Source organism: Gopherus flavomarginatus, chromosome 4, assembly GCF_025201925.1.
Source record: "Gopherus flavomarginatus isolate rGopFla2 chromosome 4, rGopFla2.mat.asm, whole genome shotgun sequence".
Lineage (NCBI taxonomy): Eukaryota > Metazoa > Chordata > Testudines > Testudinidae > Gopherus > Gopherus flavomarginatus.
The window spans coordinates 168,083,897-168,101,407 of record NC_066620.1 but is presented as its reverse complement, the minus strand read 5'-3'; the positions used below and the strand labels follow the sequence as shown (position 1 = coordinate 168,101,407).

The 17,511-nt window shown below is 40.1% G+C and overlaps 2 protein-coding genes across 4 annotated transcripts in view; one reads left to right on the top strand and one right to left on the bottom strand.

The window, feature by feature from the left end:
- KHDRBS2 (KH RNA binding domain containing, signal transduction associated 2) overlaps positions 1–17,511 on the bottom strand; it is a 694,643-nt gene that overhangs the window by 637,176 nt on the left and 39,956 nt on the right. The gene's annotated exons all lie outside the window — the stretch shown is intronic.
- The window catches only part of LOC127049743 (uncharacterized), a 412,642-nt gene that overhangs the window by 374,232 nt on the left and 20,899 nt on the right, over positions 1–17,511 (top strand). The gene's annotated exons all lie outside the window — the stretch shown is intronic.

The following is a 17,511-nucleotide window of genomic DNA, read 5'->3' as shown; positions in this document are numbered from 1 at the left end:
ATAACGGTACTAACACCTCCTTAACCTTGCTGGAAATACCTCGCCTAATGCATCCTAAAATCGCATTTGCTTTTTTAACAGCTGTATCACATTGGCGGCTCATAGTCATCCTGCTATCAACCAATACCCCAAGGTCCTTCTCCTCCTCTGTCGCTTCCAACTGATGCGTCCCCAACGTATATCTAAAATTCTTATTATTAATCCCTAAGTGCATGACCTTGCACTTTTCACTATTGTATTTCATCCTATTACTATTACTCCAGTTTACAAGGTGGTCCAGATCTTCCTGAATAGTATCCCTGTCCTTCTCCGTGTTAGCAATACCCCCCAGCTTTGTGTCATCCGCAAACTTTATTAGCACATTCCCGCTCTTTGTGCCAAGGTCAGTGATAAAAAGGTTAAATAAGATCGGTCCCAAAACTGATCCTTGAGGGACTCCACTAGTAACCTCCTTCCAGCCTGACAGTTCACCCTTCAATACGACCCGCTGGAGTCTCCCCTTTAACCAGTTCCTTATCCACCTTACAACTTTCATATTCATCCCCATCTTTTCCAATTTTACTAACAGTTCCCCATGTGGAACAGTGTCAAACGCCTTACTGAAATCGAGGTAAATTAGGTCTACCGCATTTCCTTTATCTAAGTAATCCGTCACCTTCTCAAAGAAGGAGATCAGATTGGTTTGGCACTATCTACCTTTAGTAAATCCATGTTGCAATTCGTCCCAATTACCATTGACCTCTATGTCCTTAACTACTTTCTCCCTTAAAATTTTTTCCAAGACCTTACATACTACAGACGTCAAGCTAACAGGCCTATAATTACCCGGATCACTTTTATTCCCTTTCTTAAAAATAGGAACTACGTTAGCAATTCTCCAGTCGTACAGCACAACCCCCGAGTTTATCGATTGCTTAAAAATTCTCGCTAACGGGCTCGCAATTTCACGCGCCAGTTCCTTTAATATCCTTGGATGGAGATTGTCCGGGCCCTCCAATTTTGTCCCATTAAGCTGTTCAAGTTTGGCCTCTACCTCAGTTGCGGTAATATCCACCTCCACTTAAAATGTGCCTTTGTTATAATTTGTGAACATGCAATGTTTCGTGTGAAACTTTTCATGTCAGTAAAATGTGTAGTCAAAGCAAGGTGCAAAAATTTTTACACTAATATTTAAGGCAGGTTTTAGTGGTACAGTTCAAATATTGATAACTATGGAATTGATTACATGTTGGAAAACACATGGCTGATATTTTTTCTGATTATCTGGCTAAGCATAAATATTTTGGCTTGTTTTGTCACAAGGGGTCTCTGATGCTCACCGGCAAGTGGTGGTGTTTGGAGGTGAGGGGGAAGAGACAGAGAATGTGTTGGAGGTAGGTCTACTGACTCCACTGACAATCATCATGGAGCTTGGCCTGGTCTAGCAACCATCTCTGAAAACATCAGGGGGGAAATGAGCTGCAATCCACCAAAGGCACTTGAGGAAGTAACAAGCCAACAGTCAAACCTTTAAGAAAACAACAGATAATGTGAGGGTTGGGGACGGATTGTGTGGGGATAGAAAACTGCAGCACCTTTATAGTTATGTAATATCTTGGATGCTTATCAGAACTCAATTCCACATTTTGGGGGGGGTTCCTGTAACTATCTTTAGGCATACCGGGCAGAAGCTATACCAATTTACACCATCTTCTCCACTGTATTTAGGAAGGCTAGTATAATTTACACACTTTTTGATTGTTTGACTATGATACCATTTGCCTGGCCTTTTATTTATTTATTTTTACTTTGCTTTGGTTTTTTTCCCCTTCTTTTAGTTCCTATGTAGTCCCAGAACTAGGGCGCAAATTATTTAAACTGGAAAAGGAAATTATTTCACTTTGGGATTAACAATTAAGCTGAGAAAAAACTGCATCTGGAGTTACCACAAATGTCTCTGTGAAATCTATACGCCGGTAGCCCTCTAGTGTGTTTGGTTCAATGTACAGCTGAACATATGGATAAGATCCTTTGGTAACATATTTACAGCTAGGAAGGAATCCTGGAGGGTGACTGGGGCAAAAGATCTATTTAACTCTTTTCTTATCACCCAAGTTTTTATCATATTATGGCTTACGATATCTACTCCTGTAACTGATTAATCATAAATGCTTTGAGTTTTTTTGGTTCATAGTGAGGAACAAAGAAACAAGCTGTGTCCACTCCTGCTGTTTTTTTGTAGTTGCACATCATACCTTTTCTATGTAAACACTGATCTTGGAACCACATCACAACTTGTCTGCTCATACATTATGGTGATCTCTCTGCATTTTGTCTGTCTTTTCTAAATTCAGTCATATAGACTTCTATACTATTGTTAAATGCAAAGCTTGGACTTGTTATTGTTATCTTCACTTGTTGACTGGAGGATCTGTATGGGATGAGACAATTCACCTCACCAACAAACATGTAGATCAGTGACCTCATCACTGGTTTCTGTATATAAATGTGAGCATTTACTGCGTCAACTTTAGAAGAGACAACCTGGACAGGGAGCATGGGGTAAATAGCTTCATCAGAACAATAGATTTCTCTCTTTCAGCCTCACTGTAAAATAAATAAATAAATGAGAACTAACTATTATACCACATCTTCTTGAAATTTTATGCTCACATTTCAAGCAACTGTAGCAGAAAAATACAAATGTCAAGTATGCAAAATCACCTGAAACAAAGCAAATTAAACTGCTTTAAACACATTTTGTTGGATTGTTTTTTGCGACTTCTCATTTTACAATTTAAAAAAAAACAAGTTTCAAGATAACTGAGTGACTGTGCCTTAAAGAATGCAATTATCAGTAAAATAAACATTTATTAATGTGCTCTTGTATGCAACGATGAGATCACTAGGACTACTCACTATGTATGGTAGCAAGGTTTGATTGATTAGCATTTCCTTTGCTACTTTTTATATTCTTAGTGCAACAAACCAAGCCACACTTTGAGTATTAAGCTGATGTTTAGCTAAGTAGGACTATCCAAAACTCGGAGTAGCAGAAACTAAGAGCCTGAAGCTAATGGAGGTTTTTCCACTGATGTACCTGGGCTTTGAATCAGGCCCTAAGTAACTTAAATATCCAATTAGTTAATTTAGTAGGGTTTTATTGTTTCTTTTTGTTTTAATGTAATACTAGGGCAGTGATTGGCAACCTTTGGCACATGGCCCATCAGGGAAATCCGCTTGTGGGCCAGGATGGTTTGTTTACCTGCAGCATCCACAGGTTCAGCTGATCACAGCTCCCACTGGCCATGGTTCACTGTTCCAGGCTAATGGGGGCTGCAGGAAGCAGCACGGGCCAGCCCATCCCTTGGCCCATGCCGCTTCTCGCAGCCCCCATTGGCCTGAAATGGTGTACCGCAGCCAGTGGGAGCTGCAATTGGCAGAACCTGTGGATGCTTCAGGTAAACAAACTCTCCTGGCCTGCCAGCTGATTTCCCTGATGGACCACGTGCCAAAGGTTCTGATCCCTGTACTAAGGTGTAATTCTGTTATACCAAGGGGAAGCATTTTATATGCTGTACATCAGAATATACTTTTTAGGTATTACATCTAATGCCCTGATTCTACACTCAAATCCAAGCACCCAGACCCCTGTATTCATGTTGAAACCTATCAGCAGGGATCTACCCACTGTGGTGTTTAGATGTGCTTGTAATTATTAGAACTGGGAGCACTGGCTGTTGGGAGTCTGAAAGGACAGAAAACAGGAAGGAGGGGGGAGGCGTTGAGGCGGCTAAGTGAGAGTTACAGAGGGTGCAGCAGCAGCTTGGTATAGAGGTTTCCACTGTAAAAATAAAGTCCTGTTGAAGTTGTTAGTAACTTGCCTAACACAGATCTGATTGCAGGAGTTTTGAAAATTTGCATGAATTTTATGAACACGTCTTACTATGTGAAGTTATATTTTGGATTTCTTTTAATGTTGTTATATGAGGAAGAGGAGATTTTATGTCTTATTATGACCAGAACAAGAATAAAATGCAGTTAAATGCTTAAAGAATTGTCCTGCAACCCTAACTCATACTGGCTTCATGCTAGTAGGACCATTGAACCTTCTTGCAAAATTAGCCTTCTCTTACCCACTAAGCACTAGAATACCATGGGCACACAGATTGTATCTGGGCTCTTCAAACAACTCAATCCATCTTTATTGATCTTTGTGGTCAATAATACAGACACACACAGTTAAAGCTACAATTACAGAACTTCACACAGTACCAAAATTAAGCTTCTCAGCCTATTTACATTTAAATTACATAGTTTACCTTCATTTGGATCAAACATACAAGCTAATCTGTTTAAAATGTATGATTTTATAACATACAGTACACATTTTAAATGTAACTTACATTTTCAAATCTCCAAAACACCATTGAACAACATTCAACTTTTGTAATAATATATACATTTATATATGTATAATAATAATGTACATCTCCACTGAGTATACGATACACAAGTTATTTGACACTGGCTTGGTACTAATATGCACTCTCAATGCAATGGACTCTCTGACTAGATATTACCAGGAATGTTTGTTCTATTGAACCTGTTAGTATAAGCTATTTTTTAACTATTGATAAAATTAATGGATCAGTTTAACTAAAAGTGGAGTAATAGGATTGAACTGAGTACAAAACACTAAGAAAACAGAAATTATACAGTGCATGTATAGACTCAGTGATCCACTTACTTTGGCTAAAATAAGAACTCTATCAAGAATATACACAGGGTTAAAGATTAAATTAAGTGTACCTACAGCTATCAAAACTTTTTAAAAGAATAACAGGTTTTTTAAGTTATGTTTTATTTAAATGGAACCCAAAAAGTTATAAAAAAGTGCAGTTTTTATTAAGATTTTTTTTTAAGTGCCATACTTTTAAAACCATATTTCCATATTGTTTCCTTGCAATTTCATCTTCTAATTATAGTTTTCCATTACCTGGAAGCCTTAATGCTGATTTTTTCTATGGCAGCTTTAGCCATTTAAAGACTGCAGATCAAACAAATCTCTAGCACTGTAGGTTGTAATACAGTAGAACAGACATTTTGACTGTTGTTCAAATGCAATTATCTTCTCAACTGCTATGAATTTGGGCTTATGGTTGGTATGCTTTGAAAGCTCAGGTTCATGAGCCCATATTTATTGGTGTCACAGAGATAATTGCATTTGATTTTCTTTCCTTTGCCAACTGCAAGCAGTTCCAGTAGCAATTTTATGATCTGACCTAAATGTATAAATGATTAGCAAAATGTGACTTGGCGAGTGGCAGTTTAATCACTGCCTGCAGCCCATCATGCCTTAAAAGATATAATACATTTTTCAAATGAAGCTCTAGAGATGAAATGCTGGCCTCTTTCCTGCAAGGAAAGAACTCCAACATACAGAAGTAGAGATATTGTTGGGGGGAAAAATACATACTAAATATGAAGGACACTTATGCCGAGCAGGAACAGGCACCCAGCTGGCAAATGTGATCATTTCTAGAGATTAGTACAGCTCCAAGCTGTATTAATTTTAATGTGAAGCTATTTTTAAACATTCACATTGGGTTAATATTTAGCCTTGCTATATCTTGAGAAAGAGCTACTGGTGCAGAGATATACTTAAACAACATAGCTCTTGTCAGCAGGCAGCTACAGTATTAGCTCTTTCCATCTCACTCTATTTCCAGGAGGATAGATAGATAGATAGATAGATAGATAGATAGATAGATAGAAGGGCTGTCGATAGTGGCATTTAACTCATGCGATTAACTCAAAAAATTAATTGCAATTAAAACAGTGAATTGTGATTAATCACAGTTTTAATTACACTGTTCAAAAATAGAATACCAGTTGAAATTTATTAAATATTTTTGAATGTTCTTCATTTTTAAATATATTGATTTCATTTACAACACAGTATACAAAGTTGACAGTGCTCATTTTATATTATTATTTTTATTATAAATATTTGCACTTTAAAATGGCAAACAAAAGAAATAGTATTTTTCAATTCATCTCATACAAGTACTGTAGTGTAATCTCTTTATCGCGTAAGTACAACTTACAAATGCCGCTTTTAACTTACATCCGGGATCGGCAACCTTTGGCATGCAGCCTGTCAGGGAAATCCTCTGGCGGGCTGGGATGGTTTGTTTACCATAGGTTCGGCTGATCACAGCTCCCACTGGCTTCGGTTCACTGTTCCAGGCCAATGAAGGATGCAGGAAGTGGTGCGAGCCAAGGGATGTGCTGGCCACTGCTTCCCGCAGCCCCCATTGGCCTGGAATGGCGAACTGTGGCCAGTGGGAGCTGCGATCAGCCGAACCTGCAGACGCTGCAGGTAAACAAACCGCCCTGGCCCGCCAGGAGATTTCCCTAATGGGCCGTGTGCCTAAGGCTGCCAATCCCTGTGTTACATAACTGCACTCAAAAACAAAATAATGTAAAAGTTTAAAGCCTACAAGTCCACTCAGTCCTACTTCTTGTTCAGCCAATTGCTAAGACAAATAAGTTTATTTACATGTACAGGAGATAATGCTGGCCGCTTCTTATTTGCTATGTCACCTGAAAGTGAGAACAGATGTCTGCATGGCACTTTTGTAGCCAGCATTGCAAGGTATTTACATGCCAGTTATGCTAAACATTCATATGCCCCTTCATGCTTCAGCCACCATTCCAGAGGACATGCTTCCATGCTAATGATGCTTGTTAAACAAATAATGCATTAATTAAATTTGTGACTGAACTCCATGGAGGACAATTGTATGTCCCCTGTTCTGCTTTACCCGCATTTCAAATTATAGCAGTCTCGGATGATGACCCAACACATGTTCATTTTAAGAACATTTTCACTGCAGATTTAACAAAACACAAAGAAAGTACCAATGTGAGATTTCTAAAGATAGCTACATCACTTGATCCAAGATTTAAGAATCTGAAGTGCCCTCCAAAATCTGAGAGGGACGAGGTGTAGAGCATGCTTTCAGAAGTGCTTAAAAAGCAACACTCCGATGAGGAAACTACAGAACCCGAACCACCAAAAAAGAAAATCAATCTTTCTGCTGGTGGCATTTAACTCAGATAATGAAAATGAACATGTTTCAGTCCGTACTGCTTTGGATGGTTATCGAGCAGAACCCGTTATCAGCATAGACACATGTCCTCTAGAATGGTGGTTGAAGCATGAAGAGACATATGAATCTTTAGTACATCTGGCACATAAATATCTTGCAACACTGGCTACAGCAGTGCCATGTGAATGCCTGTTCTCACTTTCAGGTGATATTGTAAACAAGAAGCAGGCAGCATTATCTACTGCAAGTGTAAACAAACTTGTTTGTTTCAGCAATTAGCTGAACAAGAAATAGAACTGAGTGGACTTGTAGGCTCTAAAGTAGTTTTACATTGTTTTATTTTTGAATGCAGGTTTTTTTGTACATAATTCTACATTTGTAAGTTCAAATTTCATGATAAAGAGATTGTACTTGTATGAGATGAATTGAAAAATACTGTTTCTTTTGTTTTTTACAGTGCAAATATTTGTAATGAAATGAAATATAAAGTGAGCACTATAAACTTTGTATTCTGTTTTGTAATTGAAATCAATATATTTGAAAATGCAGAAAATATCCAAAATTATTTAAGTAAATAGTATTCTATTATTGCTTAACAGTGCAATTAATCATGTGACTAATCATGATTAATTTTATTAATCACATGATTTATTGCAATTTTTATATCTCTTGACAGTCTAGATAGATAGATAGATAGATAGATAGAGGCACAGAATTTGAGGATTTTGTGCTTTGACTAAAATTGTGTTAACTGTCTCAGGGTGATATATATTTCAACCACATTAGAGACTGAATAATCTGACTCTATGTAAGCAAAGTGCAGGAAAGTTGAGAAAGCAAAATCCACAACACAGGGCAAAAAAATGAAGGCTGTTGTGTATACCTCCCGTGCTATAGCTGCTGTTCCAGTCTATGGACTGGAATAACAACCACAGCCCTTTGGTCTTGGGACCCTTCGATCTGTGTAAGTCTGGACACTCTGAACTTTCCCTTTCTGCGTGGGGTCAACATAAAGATCCTCTCAGTGGCACATATGGGGTGCACTAATAGCCTATATCAGGGGTCGGCAACCTCTGGCACGCGGCTCGCTAGGGTAAGCACCTTGGCAGGCTGGGCAAGCACCTTGGCAGGCCGGGCCGGTTTGTTTACCTGCTGCGTTGGCAGGTTCAGCCGACTGTGGCTCCCATTGGCTGCAGTTCACTGTCCCAGGCCAATGAAGGTGGCGGGAAGCCACGGCCAGCACATCCCTCACCTATGCCGCTTCCTGCTGCCCCCATTGGCCTGGGACAGTGAACCGCGGCCAGTGGGAACCGAGGTCTGCCAAACCTGCTGATGCAGCAGGTAAACAAACTGGCCTGGCCCACCAGGGTGCTTACCCTGACGAGCAACGAGCCAGAGGTTGCCGACCTCTGGCCTATATAATCCCTCTAACAGGTCTTAAACAGTGCCAAAGTCTTAGAACTGGCTTCATCTACCCCATATGGGATTGTCACCCTCAGTGAGGTTCAGAAGGATGCCTGAAATTCTACTAGTACTTGTTCCACAAGACATTGGCTTAGAATGGTTTATAGCATTTCTTCCCTTCAAGTGTGCCCTCCTGATTTACGTCTTGAATAATTCATTAAGAAGTTCTAAACCTGAAAAAAAACCACTAAAGCCAAAACTATATTTAACAAAGCAAATTTGTTTAACAACCACTGAAAGAATGTAGTACCATGTTTAAGCTCTGATTTAATAAAAAAAATAAAAGCACAGGGAAGACAGCATGAACAGTTTGTTCAGGTGTAAGATATTTTAAATTATTTTATAGTACAGATTTCTAACATAATTATTTCCAATTACAAAATAAAAACATACATTAATAGACTTTAACAATAGCTTCACAATTTCTAATGACTAATCTATTGCTGCCAATCCTACACTTCTGGGAAGGAAAAATCAAAGCTAACAGTTAAGGTTCAAAAAGGTTATGAGACATGCACTAGTTATAAAGGACAAATTCCTACTTTGAGCTCTTTGAAGAGAAGTTTGAAATCTATTCTAATGCAGCTGAGTTCCAGTTCCAGATATGGTTGAACGAGTTTCAATAATAACAACTCCTAATGCCAGTATATAGGCTGATTTTCAGAGATCCAACATTTCTGCATAAACACTATCTACTATTTCCTGCAGCTGATGGAAGAAAGAAAGAAAGAAAGAAAGAAAGAAAGAAAGAAAGAAAGAAAGAAAGAAAGAAAGAAAGAAAGAAAGAGATATGATTTCAAAAAGACTATAATAGTGTATTATGACCACTGTGTCCCATTATGTTCTGCATATCCATTTGTCAAGGTTCCTTCCTCACTCTGAACTTTAGGGTACAAATGTGGGACCCTGCATGGACACTTCTAAGCTTAATTACCAGCTTAGATCTGGTCTGGCTGCCACCATTCACAAGCACTCCCTTCCTTGGGTAGCCTTGAGAAACTTCACCAATTTCCTGGTGAACACAGATCCAAACCCCTTGGATCTTAAAACAAGGAGAAATTAACCATTCCCCTTCCTTTCTCCAACCAACTCCTGGTGGATCCAGATCCAATCCCTTTGGATCTAAAAACAAGGAAAAAATCAATTAGGTATGAAGAAAAAGGCTTTTAATTAAAGAAAAGAAAGGTAAAAGAAAACCCTCTGGGAGAGATTAGCATACCAGCTACTCTCACAGACAACAGGTTCCAAACACAGAGGATGTTCCCCGGGCAAAAACTTAGTTACACAAAAAATACCCATCTACCCAGTTTTTGATAAATCCCTTAATGATGCCAAGACAAGTTACAAAGAAAATAAACATAAACCTGTTTATCCCTTTCTAAAACTTACTACTCTGATAAGAGGCTGGTTCCTTGAGCTTTTTAACTCTGGCTGAAACTGAGACTCTAAACAAAGGAAAACTTCCCTCCTTCCTTTTGAAACATCTTGTTCCCCCTTTGGTTCCTCTGGTCAGGTGTCAGCTAGGCTAGGTGAACGTCTTAACTCTTTACAGGTAAAAGAGGCATTAACCCTTAACTATCTGTTTATGACACCATTGGTGGCCCTTTTGCAAATAAGCTGGCCCTAAACCTTTACTTTCTTTCAATTACAAAAGGCTGATGTCTTACATATCTTTCTCTTCCTGTTTATTCTTCTTCCCTCATCGCAGTTTCAGTTCTTTGAAACTGGCACTCCAGTGCCTACCAGAAATCATGAAGCAACAGAACACTGAAACCCTGTTTTCAATCACAGATAAAACAGTCTACATACAGCATGGTAGACAGCAGCTACATTCTGATATAAACAAAGATTCTGAAAATTATTTTTACAAATAGAAAACAAATACTGCAAGTTTAATATTCCAGAATTAAACTGATTGAATTATGGAAAAGAACTTGTTACACCTGTTATTTTTTTCTGCAAACTATAATTATGCTAGGGTGGCAAAGGAAAATGTTTATATTTATCTTACTTAGGAAATAAAAGATTTAGATAAAGTCAGTGGTAGTTGAGGGCATTCAGCACTTCACAAAATCAAGAGTGGAATCCTGGCACCGTCGAATTCAATAGCAAATCTTCCCAGATCTTTAGAGGAAAATATAATTTTGTGTGATATAAAAAAAGAATAAGATCCAAAAACAAGAGGGCACTAACTGAAATTAAGAACAGACCAGCTGTTAAAGGAATTCAGGAGAAACTTTATAGCACACGGATTAATTAGCATGTAGAACATACCAAAGTCACCAGTGGAAACTGCAACTGAACATATTAAAAAAGAGTTACTGAAGAAAACACGTTACAGTCTAGATAGATGGGTGCAAGGACTAAACTGTGGGTTACAGAATTATAGAAATTATACCAACAGACACACACACATACTATCCCGCTTGCCATACTCATGCAAACAGCTCCATTAAGTCCCAGGGGACGACTCACAAATACAGAGAGCAAGATTTTGCTTCTAGTCTTTTCCCACACCAACGCAACATTATTCCCTACAGTTTTATCTATTCTTGATGTAAAAGCCTCAAGTGCTGGAGCTTCCCCACATCCCATGGGATGCTATACCATAATCTGATAACTTTTGCTAACAGGATTTTTTTTCATGATATTCACCTGCATTTCCTCCATTCTTAATGTTATCCCATTATTTCTAGTTACACCCATATGTCATCCCCAAAATTAACCTTCTCTTAACACACTTTGATTACTATATGCTCCACTGATTGTCATGTAGTGAAAAAGCAGCAAATTACTATCTATCTATCTATCTATCTATCTATCTTTAAATTGCAAACAAATACTCTAAGTTTTGAAAATGTAAACACTTTCAAACAGGTCAACTAACCACCCTCAACAGGGGTTGACTGGACTCATCACTATCCTAGGCCCTTTAATTGGACTAGGCCCCTTAATTGTTCTTTATTATATGATGATCTCATCCAGACCCCTAATTATTCCTTCTTGTCATATCACATTGCATATTTTTATCTAATCTGTTGGTCTCTATTGGCTCTCCATTGCAACATTTGTGCTTTCCAGACTTTTCCTTTTAATACCGGTCCAAAGCCTATGGAAGCCTTTTTGCTGACCTGAGTGGATTTTGGATCTCGCTCTTTGAGTATCTAGATCATTATTATTTTCATCAGGATGTATTGGCTGAGACACAATGGGCCAAATTCTCCTCAGCTCTAGCAGTGTCTATCAACAGTAATTATTTTGAAATCCATCTGTAATAAGGAAATATGTCTCAATTTGTTATTTGCTGTCCATATTTCTAATATCCCCCTGACCCTTAAAGATGCCAGTTATTTCACCGAGTGTCAAAATATCTTCCAAGTTAGCATTATCAGGAAATGTTACTAATATTCTCTTTTCTAGATCATTCATAATAATGTTATACAAGACAGAACCAAACACTGATCCCTGCAAATCATATGACCTTCTTCTGTCCTGAGATGTTACTCTTCAAAATGATTTAATATTTTAGCTATTTTATATAAATTACTCAGGACAAAATAATGTATCATGTAAATCTTTTACAACTCACTGCCTTGAAAGAATCTTTTACAAGGTTTTTGAAACGTGCCTTTTGTTCCATCCTCCTCTAAATATTCTACTGCCTCAGATGCTACTATAGATATATAAATACCAGTCAGACTGGTTTTCCCATTCTGGCATTTCATCTATGCATATGAAAAACTGTCTCTTCAAATCAATTCCAGTACCATATATAATGAACACTAGGGATTTATTTATTTAGATATTTATATATTTGATGAATCTGTACAGATTTTATAGAACACATTTTTAAACTTTAGTCATGTCTTACAACCAATACTAGAAAGTGCTCATTGGTTTATCAGAAGGACATCTGTATAACTTACAGCCCTGTACACAAAATGTAAAAAAGGACCTGGTAACCATCCCATAATAACCTGAAAGACTGTCAACAGGAATGTTTTATGTCTTCTTTGAAACAAAAATAGAAAATCCAGAGGAACTGCATTTATTTTATGAAAAGAAATGGTTTTAATATGATCCTACCATCAAGTCTATGCAGTACACCACCATAAAGAAATAATGGCATTGTTTCAAATTACCAAAACGATCAATCATTTAGTCAAGGTCTTGCAGAAGGGCCATTGAGGAAACCATTTTTCCCCATGGTAGTTCTTAATTATTTTTTATTAACTGTGGCATACTGTTCTGGCACTTGAGGCATGGAATTGAATGGGAAGGAAACACACTCTTATCATTTATAATAAGAAATGGAAGCCAGCCTACAGGTGCTATTTTGTCATCTAGTAGAGTTTCTTAGAAAAATTTTGTGAAATACAAAATAATTTTATGTCATGTTAGGAACAGATGTAATCAGATATGGATTATAAAGTTGAAATACATTATTAATTGTATACAATCGTCATCAGAAACATAGATTATAAGATTTTGAACTGATACGTAATTATTTAATTTTGGTCTGATCATTACTATTCATTAGATCTTTTCTCCTTAAATAATAACATTTAAAATTTAAAAATAAACCTTAACATAACATTTTTCAGGTGCACACTAATTCATCATTTCTTTTTCCTTACACTTTTGTAAATCAAACTAATTACTCCCTAACCGCTCCTGTATAATACTATCCCTAGGATGTTCATTTTTAGGTGTTATTTGTACAAACACAGACGGATGATGGGTGCCATTTAGAAGTCTGATCCAATTTCCATTGAAGTCAGTGGGATCTGAATCAGGCCTTCTACTCTGCCCACCAGCTGACCTCCAAGCACAGAGCTGCTTGTTGGTGTCATAACATTTCTTCCCAGATCTGGACCTTAGCGTCCAAAATATGGGTGTTAGCATGAAAACCTTCAAGCTTAATTACCAGCTTAGATCTGATATCGCTGCCACCAGCCAGGAATTATACAGTGCCTAGCTCACTGTGGTCTCCCCAAAACGTTCCCTGGGGGACCCCCAGAATCAGAGGCCTTGAGTCTTACAACAAAGGGAAATAACCCCCTCCCCTTGTTTCCTTGTTACTTTCTCCCAGGTTCCCCTCCCTGGACGACCCTAGGAGATTCCCTGCCTCAAGTCCTTGAAACACAAATACTGAGAGATCAAATCTCCCTCTCCCCTCACTCACAGGGTATGCAAAGTTAGGCTTAGTAAATCTAACACAAAGAGAGTTTCCCCCTGACTTCTTCCTCCCACCAATTCCCTGGTGAGCTGCAGACTCAATTCCCTGGAGTCCCCACTAAAGAAAAAACTCCAACAGGTCTTAAAAAGAAAGCTTTATATAAAAAGAAAGAAAAAGGACATAAAATGGTCTCTGTATTAAGGTGACAATATACAGGGTCAATTGCTTAAAAGAAAAATGAATAAACAGCCTTATCCAAAAAGAATACACTCCAGCAACTACACACATGTAAATACAAAAAAAAACAATATAAACCTATTGTCTTACTATCCTTGTACTTACAACTTGGAAACAGAAGATTAGAAAGCCTGGAGATTCCTGTGGTCACTCTCAGAGCCGAGAAAAAGAACAGACCAAGAACAAAGGACTCACACCCAAAACTTCCCTCCACCCAGATTTGAAAAAGTCTTGTTTCCTGATTGGTCCTCTGGTCACGTATTTGGCTCCCTGTGTTAACACTTTACAGGTAAAAGAACATTAACCCTTAGCTATCTGTTTATGACGCCCCCCAAATTGCAGACAGTGGGGAACCTCACTGGCGGCGATTTCCTCCTAGAACTTTAAAATAAACAGATTAATACAACACGTGCACCTTTACATATACCACTAAGTATATAACTAACAGACTTTTACATTTTAAGAACACTTTTTGCTTCCTGCATGAGAACTGCTCCTATAGCACGCTCAGATGCATCCGTGGTTACTAGGAATGGCTTCTCAAAGTCCGGGGCCCTGAGCACATGAGCATCGCCTTAGGTTGGGTAAAGGCCTTTTGACACTTATCAGTCCACTTAACTGCATTTGGCTGGGTCTTTTTGGTCAGGTCAGTCAGTGGGGCAGCGATTTGGCTGTAGTGTGGTACAAATCGCCTGTAGTACCCGGCCAAGCCTAAGAAGGATTGGACCTGTTTTTTTGACTTTGGGACAGGACACTTTTGGATAGCATCCACCTTGGCCTATAGGGGGTTTATGGTTCCTCGACCCACCTGGTGTCCCAGGTAAGTTACTCTGTTTTGGCCTATTTGACACTTTTTGGCCTTAACAGTTAGTCCGGCCTGCCTGATGCGCTCAAAGACCTTTTCCAGGTGTTTGGGCCAGGAATTAGAAAAAATGACCACATCATCGAGGTAGGCAACTGCATATTCGCCCAGTCCTGCTAGTAGACCATCTACCAGCCTCTGGAAGGTGGCGGGTGCATTTTGAAGCCCGAAAGGAAGGACATTAAATTCATACACCCCCGCATGGGTGACGAATGCTGACCTTTCCTTGGCAGGTTCATCTAGCAGTACCTGCTAGTACCCCTTGGTTAAGTCTATTGTAGAGATGAACTGGGCACGTCCCAACTTTTTCAATAGCTCATCAATGCGTGGCATTGGATAGTTGTCCGGACGAGTTACCACATTTAGCTTACGGTAGTCCATGCAAAAGCGTGTTTCCCCATCTGGTTTGGGTACCGGAACCACTGGAGATGCCCATGCACTGGTAGATGAGCATATTATACCCATTTCTAGCATGTTCTGGATCTTCCGTTTTATAGCAGCTTGGGCATGAGGAGACACCCGGTAGGGTGGTGTTCTAATTGGGTGAGCATTCCCTGTGTCAATGGAGTGGTATGCCCTTTCAGTCCATCCTGGGGTGGCTGAGAACAATGGGGCGAAGCTAGTGCACAGCTCCTTGATTTCTTGCCGCTGCAGACGTTCCAGGGTGGTTGAGAGGTTCACCTTTTCCAGGCCACCATCTTTTTTCCCTTCGTAGTAGACACCTTCAGGCCACTTAGCATCATCTCCCTGGACTGTAAACTGACAAACCTGTAAGTCTCTGGAATAGAAAGGCTTGAGAGAATTAACATGGTACACTCTGGGCTTTAGGGAGGAATTGGGAAATGCTATGAGGTAGTTCACAGTTCCCAGACGCTCTTGGACTGTGAACGGCCCTTCCCAGGATGCTTCCATCTTATGGGCCTGTTGCGCCTTCAAGACCATAATCTGGTCTCCTACCTTGAAGGAACGCTCTCTGGTATGTTTGTCATACCAGGCCTTTTGCTCTTCCTGAGCATTCTTTAGGTTTTCTTTAGCAAGGGCTAAAGAGTGTCAGAGGGTGCTTTGTAGGTTGCTAACAAAGTCCAGAATGTTAGTTCTTGGAGAAGGTGTAAACCCCTCCCATTGCTGCTTAACCAACTGTAATGGCCCCTTAACCTCATGGCCATACACAAGTTCAAATGGTGAAAACCCTAAACTGGGATGTGGTACAGCCCTGTAGGCAAACAGCAACTGCTGCAACACTAGGTCCCAATTATTGGAGTGTTCGTTGATGAATTTACGTATCATGGCCCCCAAAGTTCCATTAAACCTTTCCACCAGGCCATTGGTTTGATGGTGGTACGGGGTGGCAACCAAGTGGTTCACCCCATGAGTTTCCCACAGTTTTTGCATGGTCCCTGCCAGGAAATTAGATCCTGAATCTGTAAGGATGTCGGAGGGCCAACCTACCCTGGCAAAAATGTCTGTTAGGGCCTGACACACAGCGTTAGCCCTGGTGTTGCCTAGAGCTACTGCTTCCGGCCATTGGGTAGCAAGGTCCACAAAAGTCAATATGTACTGCTTTCCTCTGGGCATCTTTTTTGGGAAAGGACCCAGAATATCCACAGCTACTCACTGAAATGGGACCTCAATTATGAGGAGTGGCTGGAGAGGGGCCTTGACCTGGTCTTGGGGTTTTCCCACTCTTGGCATACCTCACAAGACCGGACATACTTGGCAACATCCTTGCCCATCCCCTCCCAGTGGAAGGACTTCCCCAACCGGTCCTTGGTTCTGTTCACCCCAGCATGGCCACTGGGATGATCATGAGCTAAGCTTAAGAGCTTTTCCCTGTATTTAGTTGGAACCACCAACTGTTTTTGTGGATGCCAGTCTTCCTGGTGTCCACCAGAAAGAGTCTCCTTGTATAAAAGTCCTTGTTCTACAACAAACCGGGATCGATTAGAAGAGCTGAGAGATGGTGGGGTGCTCCATGCCGCCGCCCAAGCTTTCTGAAGGCTGTCATCTGCTTCCTGCTCAATCTGGAACTGTTCCCTTGAGGCTGGGGACACCAGTTCTTCCTCAGACTGTGGACTTGGGCTTGGTCCCTCTGGAAGCGATGTAGGTGAGGGGGTTGTTTCTGTTGCTGGTGAACCGCTCTCCGCTGGTGCACCTGAGGGTATTTCAGGCTCTGGCTGAGCCTTTTGGATATGGCTGTCTGTTGCTTCTGCCAGTTCTGGCTCGCTGGCGCCCTCTGGCATTGAGTTTGAAGATGTGGTTGCAATTGCTGGTGCTGGTTGCTGTTTCAGTTCCGGGCCTGGGACTGGAGGTGCTGTGGCTGTTTCAGTGGTTGGCATGGAATCGGGGTCCACTACCTCTGTCTGGATCTCTGGTAACACAGATGGGGCGTCTGTGGACAGTTCAGGAACAGGAATGGGTCTGGAAGCTTGCCTGGTTTGGCTGCGTGTAACCATTCCCACTCTCTTGGCCCGCTTCACCTGGTTGGCCAAGTCTTCCCCCAGTAGCATGGGGATGGAATAATTGTCATAGACTGCAAAAGTCCACATTCCTGACCAGCCTTTGTACTGGACAGGCAGTTTAGCTGTAGGCAAGTCTACAGCTTGTGACATGAAGGGGTAAATTTTCACTTGGTCCTTTGGGTTGATGAATTTGGGGTCGACGAAGGATTGGTG